This window comes from Octodon degus, unplaced genomic scaffold (genome assembly GCF_000260255.1).
Source record: "Octodon degus isolate 3935 unplaced genomic scaffold, OctDeg1.0 scaffold00373, whole genome shotgun sequence".
Lineage (NCBI taxonomy): Eukaryota > Metazoa > Chordata > Mammalia > Rodentia > Octodontidae > Octodon > Octodon degus.
The window spans coordinates 417,090-426,207 of record NW_004524949.1 but is presented as its reverse complement, the minus strand read 5'-3'; the positions used below and the strand labels follow the sequence as shown (position 1 = coordinate 426,207).

The 9,118-nt window shown below is 47.0% G+C and overlaps 1 protein-coding gene across 2 annotated transcripts in view; it reads left to right on the top strand.

Moving 5' to 3' along the window:
• Window positions 1–9,118, top strand: part of F8 (coagulation factor VIII) — a 162,631-nt gene that overhangs the window by 10,942 nt on the left and 142,571 nt on the right. Inside the window, exon 1 of one of the 2 annotated variants that reach the window (XM_023708466.1) lies at window positions 5,642–5,715. The exons of the other annotated variant lie outside the window; for it this stretch is intronic. The gene's annotated coding sequence lies outside the window, so the exon portion shown is untranslated. Of the gene's footprint in view, window positions 1–5,641; window positions 5,716–9,118 lie in introns of those variants that run through there. 2 annotated transcript variants of the gene reach the window in all.

The following is a 9,118-nucleotide window of genomic DNA, read 5'->3' as shown; positions in this document are numbered from 1 at the left end:
CCCTTGGGGTGAACCTGTTTTGCTCCTCTGGCAAGATGATCTGCTACTGGACTAACTGGGTGATTCTATCCCCTACACTCTCTGCAGGGATTGAAGCTGCAGGGTTTTACCCCAGGCCTGTATGCCAGGACTGAGCTGAGTCTGAATGGGACAAGGTGGAGTAGGGGGGAGAGGCAGCTCTCCCACACACTGACCGGGCCTGGACTAGGACTGGATCTGGGGGTTCCCGGAACGCAACATAAATTCCTACTCTGTGTGCGGGGTGTGGGGGTGTACTACGGAGTGATGGGGAGCGTCCCAAGAGGGTTTCACCCACACTGCACCAGGGCTGAGACCAGTAGGTCACACCAGCCCAGGGCAGCCAGAGGCTCTCCCACACAATTACCGGGCCTGGGCTAGGACTGGCTTCTACAGATTTTTTTAACTTCTACATTAAGGTATTTGATCCACTTTTAGTTAATTATTCTATATGGTATAAAGACAAGATCCAAATCACTTTATAGTTTATGTAGCCTGCGGTTGAATCCTGTTAATGACCTTGGAGTAGAGGCCTAGATGATCAGTGGCCAGGTATCTAACTGAACAGTTATCTGTTAAAATTGGTCCTGTTAAAAAAAAAAACAATGTTGTACATCATACACTGTACTTGACATTGTGGTGTTAGTCAGGTGCATTATGAATAATAAAGTTATAAAACTGAATTTAATGGAGTGAATAATTCATTTGTCTAGTAGCTTTCCGTTATTCTGCAGGAAGTCATGTATCTGTATGAGAAGAAGTTGATAGATGTTTTATTTCGGTAATACTCTTATCATCTAAATTATTTTGATACTGATTAACAGGATGAGCTGCCTCTGGGCACATCCTGACAGCCTCTGCCAAAGTTTGAAGTAAACAGCTGGGGAAATTCATTTTTCCATTATCTGTTCCTGCAGCTGCTTAGCTTCTTCTAAGTAAGGGTCAGGGAATATAATAGGTGTTCCGATTGGTTTTAGATAAAATGTGAAAGAACAATTCATGTCATGGACAATTGTTTCCAAGTACACTTGGCAAGATTTATATATTGAATTCCAAGGGAAATACACAAAAACCCCAAAAAGTTAAGACAGTGCAAAACCTGTGAACTGGGGAACATTTTGTCACTTACTGTGCAGATTATCCTGAAACTGAAGCAGGCAAGTACATCACATGTTTCTGCTGTAGGGAAAAAAATATTCATTCTGATGGAAAAGGTTTCAGAACCTTTTATGGGGCACTATATAATGCTCTGTATGAATTATTTAAAACAAAATTACTGTGGTAGCTTATATCAAAACATCTATCTCTGGACATGGGTCTGAGTCTTAATAGAAATCAGTGGCAAGTTTGGAAAAAGTCAGTCAGATTGACTTGACAGAACCAGGAGATGTAAAGATACCAAGCCAGGGTTGTGTTTTTGAATGTAGAAGGGCATAGTTCTCAGTAGCAGGAGGAAAGATACCTACTGGGACAAATGGACTCAGTTTAGGAGTGGTACTCATTGAATGATGTTAAATGACTGAAAGTCACATAAGCCTATTTCAAGACTAGTGTGATGAATTTTTAAAGATTGGTGTTAGGGTATTTTATTTTATATCTTTGGTACAGGGTCTCACTATACAGCTCAAACTCGTGGTGCTCCTGTTTTCAGCCTCTCCAGCACTCCAATTACAGGCGTGAGCCACCACACCTGGTCTGGGTGACCAGCTCAGCATGCCTGCGGGCAGGGCCGGCTCAGCATATGGTGCCAGGATCGAGCCCTGGTCCCTGTTTACCAAAGCAGGCGCTTAGACTGCTGAGCTATTTTGCCAGCTCTAGAGTATTTTAAAATAGGAGTTAATATGAATGAATAAGAGTTTCAGGGCTGGGTCTATAGCTCAGCAGTCTAAGCACCTGCCCGGCAACTACAAGGTCCTGAGTTCAATCCCTGGTACAAAAAAAAGTTTCTAAGAGGAAGAATGAGATGGAGAATAATGTGCAGAAATCTCATTTGGAGGATTCTGGGGATCCATACTAAAGGAAGCAAAGGCCGAAGCAGGGAGAAACAGTTGAGGTATAGGCTCTGGGACAGCTTCAGCTTGTCTTACAGGGACCTCGGGAGAAGGCATGGCCTTCCCAGTTGGGTGAACATGGCCAGCCTGTGTCCCTGCCCTGAGAAGTCCCCAAGTGATGCCAATCCAGTGAGGGGCATGTCCTACTCTGTGAAAGGGCCTGGCTCCCCTGGAAAGCTACCGTTTCAGTGCTGCTAGTCATGAGCAGTGTTATGGCTCATGTGTAGATGTCCCTCCAAAGTCATGTGATCTTAGGTAAGGCTTTTTGAGAGGTAGCTCAATCTAGTGTGCGATGCTCGAATTAAGAGTGTATGATTACTAAATTAGTTCACTGATCAGCTTGGCATAGTGCTGGGTGTGCATGGGGCTGGTAGCCAGGATAGACTGTGAACACACAGAAAGAAGCTGCTCTGGCCACTTCTTGCACAAGCTTGCTTGTTACTTATTGCCTTCTGCCTGCCCTGTGGGTAATGCTCCGGCTCCCCCATTCCTACCCCAGGGTCACTCTTTCCCCCTGGAGCCTATGTGCCTCTGGCCCACCGCTGCCTAGCACTTCATCCTTGCCTGTTTTCTCCTCTGCCATGCCATCCTGCCTTGGAGCCAGCGGACTATACCCTGAGGTCTCTAGGAACTGTAAGCCAAATAAACCTTTCCTCCTTTAACTTTGGGTGTTAGGTATTTTGTGTCAGCAACTTGAAAAGTAAGTAAGATAATCAGTCACTACCATGACTGAGTCTTGGCCTCAACAAGAGGTATTCTATTCTCAGACAGGTGTCTGGGGGCTGAGTACTTTCCTGGGCCACCTTCAGTGCCACCCAGTTCCATGTCCTCACTGGTATTTGTTTTTTTTTTTTAATTTTTATTTATGTGTGTGTGTGTGTGTGTGTGTGTGTGTGGCCAGCTCAGCCCACCAGGGGGCGGGGCTGGCTGGCATGTGGTGCTGGGGGATTGAACCGCGGTCCCTGTGCTTTGCTAAGCTTGTTCTAAGTAGGTGCTTTAGACCACTGAGCCATCTCACCAGTCCCTCCTCACTGGTATTTGAGGGAAGCTGCATAACCTGCACCCCAGGCATGACACCCTCCTTCCACAGCTTCCAGGGCTCATGATCATGACCTCCGGGATAAGGGGGCTCCTTTCTGGACTGCTGGTCCTCTGGCACAAGTGAGCCCCAAGTGCCCAGCTGACCCTGAGAGTTCCTAGATCATCAGGACACTTGTTTTAAATGGCAGAAGTGTTTTTTTTTTTGTTTTTTTTTTTGGTTTTTTTGCGCCGAATGCCTTCAAGGCATGACTGGCTGTCTTGTGTTGTGGGGATCGAACCACAGCAACCTGAGCCTGACTGCTTTGTTGAAGCAGCCACTTAAAGAACTGAGCTAAGGGGCAGGACCCCAGGACACTTGTTTTAGAAGCTCCTTTGGCTGAAGGTGCTGGGGGCAGAGGCACAGGGGCCCTCTCCCCAGGGATCACTGAGAGTACTGGGTACACAGTTCCTTTCTTGCCACACCATTCTTTGGTTCCCAAATCTATGTATGGTTCTTACTGAGGACACAGAACCATCTCAGAATCCAGACACATACAGTACCTTAAAGGTTCGCCGTCTATCCTTGCTAAGAACTGCCTCCAAGCTGGGGTTGACCTGTATCTTTAGCAGATTCTACACAGGACAGAATGAAACAGAAGCAGTGGACTCCATGCTCATGAGCCCACTCTGGTGTTTCTTTTCTATACTATAGCATGATGTGATATTATACCAGATCCCACATCAGTGAATCCAATTTCCTCTAAGACTTCAGAGGGAGGTACTGGCTGAGTCCCTGCAGGCAGGGAAGGCTAGCCCATTCCTAGAATTTTTCATTTCTTGTCAGAAGGTCCTTGCTAAGATGGGAAGGATACAGTGCAATCAACTTGTCACCAAGAAGTCAGTCAGTCTTTATGATGGACAGTGTCATATTGGGAACTCAACACTGGTTACTTTTGTGACAACAACACAAAAGTCAATGTGAATCCATGTTTTTGGACCCAAGAATAAATCTCTCCCTGACACTGACCTAGAAAACAACTCATTTGCTGATTGCCCATTAGTCCATGTATATTTGAACCTTGGGCCATTTATTTTTCTATGTAGTAGAGAAGTAGTAGCAGCTGCCTAAGTCAGGCTCATTGGAGGGATTTTTCCCCACCATTTCCTATGAAAACCATCCCTGAATAAGACTGTGGTAGAGCAGTAATCTGAAGCTCTCTGGAAGACTAGCTTGGAATTTTCCCCCAGCAGAGCAGCTGGTCACCACGCATCTCTCTCCCTGTGACCACGAGTGTGGCCTGAACCAAAAGTGACAATGCAGCAAAGGTGGCCAAGGTGCGGTCTGGCTACCCGACCACGCTGCCCCCTGTGTCCTCTGGCCCACACGCACCCTGTGTGTTCCCTTGGGCCGGCTGTTTCCAGGAAGAGCCTGCTTATCAGCGCCGCCGGGCCTGGCTCCAGCCAGCACAGAACGTCTCTGTCAAGGCTTCAGTTGGCAGAACTTCGCAGAGACCATGTGCTTCCTCCGGAGTCCTGAGCCCGTGCCACGTAGGGTGGTGGCCTCATCCCCACTCTGCTCCACTGGGGCAGTGGTTATGTGTGTGCATGTGAGAGAGGCAGAGACAGAGACAGAGACAGAGAAAAGAGAGCTGCAGAACACGGTGCAGGGTTTCAAGGCGCCTTCTCAGCTAGTCCCACAGAGGGAGGGATGTTTAGGTTTTCCTTCTTGCCAGGTGTGGTGGCCTCGCACGCCTGTACCCAGGACTCTGGGAGGCTGAGGCAGGAGGCTCGCAAGTTGGAGCCCAGCTTGGAAGACCCTGTGTGAGCCTGTCTCAAAATAAAAACACCAATAGGGCTGGCTGGGGGCGAAGGACCGTGGGTGTCTTCCAGCGGCACAGTGCACTGTGCTTTCTGGGCATCCAGGCTCCAGGCCGAGGCCCCCAAGAGCGCCCTCTGTCTGGGTTCTCTCTGTCTGCCTTGGTCGGGAGGAAGTCTTGCTCCTCTCCTGGGTGCTCTCTGCCCTGGCCATGGCTGGCCTGGGAGTCACAGAGCCTCCCCTCCCCTCCATCCCCTGCGCAGCTTCGATGTGAGCCCCTCTCTGCTGTGCCCTGCTGGGGTGACATCTGCAGGTGTGGGGTGACGGCTGCCTGGCGCTTTCAGCTTTCTCCAAATGCCTGAGACAAGAGAAGGGACGGGAACCCTCTCCTCCCATCCCCTCCTGTAACCTCCTCTCCCCTCCATCCCCCTCCCTTCCCCTCCCCTCCCCTCCCTTCCTCCTCTCCCCTGCCCTCCCCTGCCTTACCCTCTTCTCCCCTCCCCTCCCTCCCTCCTCCCCTCCCTTCCCCTCCTTCCCCCTCCCCTCCCCTCCTTCTCCCTCCCCTCCCATGTTCGGCTCGGCTCGGCTCGGCTCGGCTCGGCTCGGCTCGGCTCGGCTCGGCTCGGCTCGGCTCGGCTCGGCTCGGCTCGGCTCTACCCGGCCCCAGTTGGCTCTGCCCGCCCGGCTGGGCTCAGCAAGAGCGCGAGCCCGAGCGCCGGGATGTCTGCTGCCGAGCAGCTCTGAGCCGGTTTCTGCTCCTCATTGCTGCTTGGCTGAGGTGGATGCATTTCCGCACAGTGCCAGCTGGGGGTGAGTTATCTGGAGAGCAGTCAGGCAAAACCTCCCGACGAACATCGCTCAAATGTTGACAGATGTTTTGCTTCCTCAGCGCTTTTATGTTTTTCACTTCGTTGGCTGGGCTTGAATTCTGGATCCTCCTGCCTCAGCCTCCCAGAATACTGGGGATTAAGGTCTTTATCTCTACCTCAGCCTCCCAGAATACTGGGATTAAGGTCTTTATCTCTATCTCTGTCTTTCTTCCTTTCTTTTTCCTTGTTATTCACACACACACACACACACACACACACACACACACACATACACACTGCCCTTTCTTCCCTCCATCCATGTGTCCCTCCCTTTCTCCAAGCATCCCCTTCTTTCTCTCCCTTTTTTCCTTTGTATGCGGTTTGTTGAAGGGGGATTCTCTGACCCAACACCTGTGGGGAAGTCGAGGAATGAGGACTGGGTAGAGGAAGAAGCTGAGCTGATGCAGTTTCAGCAGAGGTTGCCAGTACATTCTACTGAGCTCAATCTAGGATGGCCCTGCAGAAATGTGTCCTGTTGAGACAAGCTGGCTGCACCTAGTGATACAGGGAAAAACCCCTTGCACCCTGCTAGATGCCAGGATGAGTTCATGTTCTCTAAACTCCAAGAGTGCCTTTTAGGAACACTGAAGGTTAAGAGCAGAATATATTTATCTGTTTTTTGGTTTTTTAGTAGTACCCAGGATTGAACTCAGGACCTTGTGCTTGTCAGGCAGGTACTTAAGCTTTAAGCTATACCCCCAGTCCTTATACTGATTGGGGAAAGAAAGCTTCTGACCGAGAAGACAGAAGGGGTCCTAAGTGGGGTGCCAAGGAACCTACCTTTCAGAGCAAATCCAAGAGATGAGGTGGGTCCAAGGTGAGAAACATGGGAACTCGCTAGGTGGACTATGGTCAACCAATAAGATTACAAGTATAATTGCTCAGGTAAAATTGATTAAATCAGGATCAAATGGGAAAGTAAGGCATGTGGCAAGCAGGCATGAATATAGAACGGGGATCTTCCCATAGGAGGCTGAGTTAGTGACTCTTTATGGCTTTCTCAAGGTGATAGAGCCTATTTAGAATATTAATTTCTGATGTTTATCTTTAGGAAGTATGTGGATGCTTTTTGATTTATCTTTCATCTTGAGATCTTGCCCACAGTGAGGTGTCTGTTTTCCTCCAAGCCCTGCCTGTAATATTTCTAAGTTAGCTGCCTATAACACTAACAGATGTGATAGAAATTCATAATCAATGTTTATTTATTTTTTTTAATTTGCAGCACAAGACACTGTCATGAATCTCCCCGGGGTCCTCGCCCTTACTTTGAACACACTTATCCCATGGTTCCCACTACTTTCTGCAGCAGTTCTGGAGTCCTCTCTCATGAGCGTCTTTATGAGATGTAATAAAAAACATGTTGATTGTGTCTGCCAGTGCCATTCAATGGAAAGGCAAGGTCATGAAAGTGATGTCCTCATCTACCGAATCTGGCACTGTTCAACTTCTGGCTGTTACCCAAATTTGAAATGACCATGAAAGAGAAGTGTTTTGAATGGATTTGGTACATCAAGGCCACCAGGACAGCATAACTAAAGACAGGACAGGGGACTTCCAGTACTGCTGCAAGAAGTGCAAGAACAATGGGATAAATGTGTTCTAAGTACAAAGGATTGTTTTAAGGGAATTCATGACTATGTGTCTTTTAGCACAAATCACCATTTCCCCTTGTATAGGCAGGCAAGTGTCTGTATAGTAAGGGACAGAGGGGAGGGCAAAACAGAGAGACAATGCAGATCTTTGCACTTGCTTCTCACCTCCATCGATCTTCAGCCCATTGGCCCTTTCTTGTGGAGAGCAAAGGGTGGGAATCTGCATATTCTGTCCTCTGGGCTGAGACTGGGGGATGTTGGTTATGTGCTCTTGAGGGGGAAGCTTGGAGAACTACATCTGCAAGAAAAAACTCTAACTTTCAAAGTTCCATTTTGCAGTGTGGGTTACCCTTAGAGCAGTAAAAATCATACTGACAGTAAAATGTGCTCCTAGGATGGTAGAGAGGGGAGTAGGGTGTAACTGTTCAGTATTGCATTTAGTTTCAGTTTTGTAAGACAAAGTATTTTGTACCCAGTTATAAAAAAAGAATTCAGAGTTCTGGGGATAGATAGCTGTGCTAGTAACATTGTGAGCATATTTAATATCACTGAACTGCATACTTAAAAATGGTTCAAATGTTAAATTTTATTATGTGTATTTTACCACAATAAAAAAAGAAACAAATCTGTGTTACTTATTTACCAATTCAGCCATTTTCACCATTTTAATATTATATTTTTTCCCTATCTCAGCACTCTCACCTTTATAAGGAAAGCTAAAACTTCTTGTAGACATGAGTGATTCTCTGGTGAGGCTACTCTAAAGAGGAACAGTAAGAGTTTTGTTTTTCATCACAGGATTGAAAAAGAAAGAAATAGATAAAGGCTCAAACCAGCTCTTATGCCCAGCTAATCTTAGGTATGGTGTGGCTTTCACTGTAAGCATAGAATACCCACAATCAGAGGCTAGTTCTTTTTTCTCTCACTTTGTCCTTGTTTTGATCGCTTATAAAGGAGTGTGTCTCACTGTCTGCTATTGGGGGCTCTGTCTTTGTCCCTCCCTCATGAGCACATTCACCATATCTCACATCTCTCTTCATGTGCTCCCTAGAGTCAACAAAACATGAGACTGAACACCTACTCCACGTCTAATTGTGTTGTTAAAAGCATCTCCTTTCCCACACTTCTTTCTGACCTTGGCATCAGTATGCAACTAAGATGTGAATCAGTGTGTATCTGTGTGAAGTGAGTGCTCAATTCTTTTTAACCAAGTTTTCTTCCAGGGACGGACCCTTGTGTTCTGTACATGAGTATTGGCTATACTCCCTTGGCTTATTGAAACAATATCAGTCAGTAAAATCTGATTGGAGATAACGATGTTGAGAAGCATAAATCAGGAGAGGCTTTTTTATGGTACATACATAGCAGCAGAACTACTCCATAGCATGCCAGCGATATAGGGGGAAGTATAACTCCCAACCTGATAGATGTCAGATATGCTGAGTTTGTGTTTCCTGAAATCAAAGAATGGAATCCAAAGGACAAAGGAGATTAAGAGTAGGGAAGGTTTATTAAGGAATGGGAATAAATTTCTGAGAGACGTGAGAGGTCCCAGAAGTGGGTTGCCACTGAAGCCCTTTGTCAGGGGTAATTCACATAGCAAAGTTACAATGTGGATATAAGGTGGGTCAAACTATAATCAATTCTGACATTTCCAGTTAAACAGAAGACCCAATGCTATTATGGGCTACTGGACTCTTTTAGAATATTTTGCTGAGTTTACACACCTATAATATTCAATAACGGAACTTA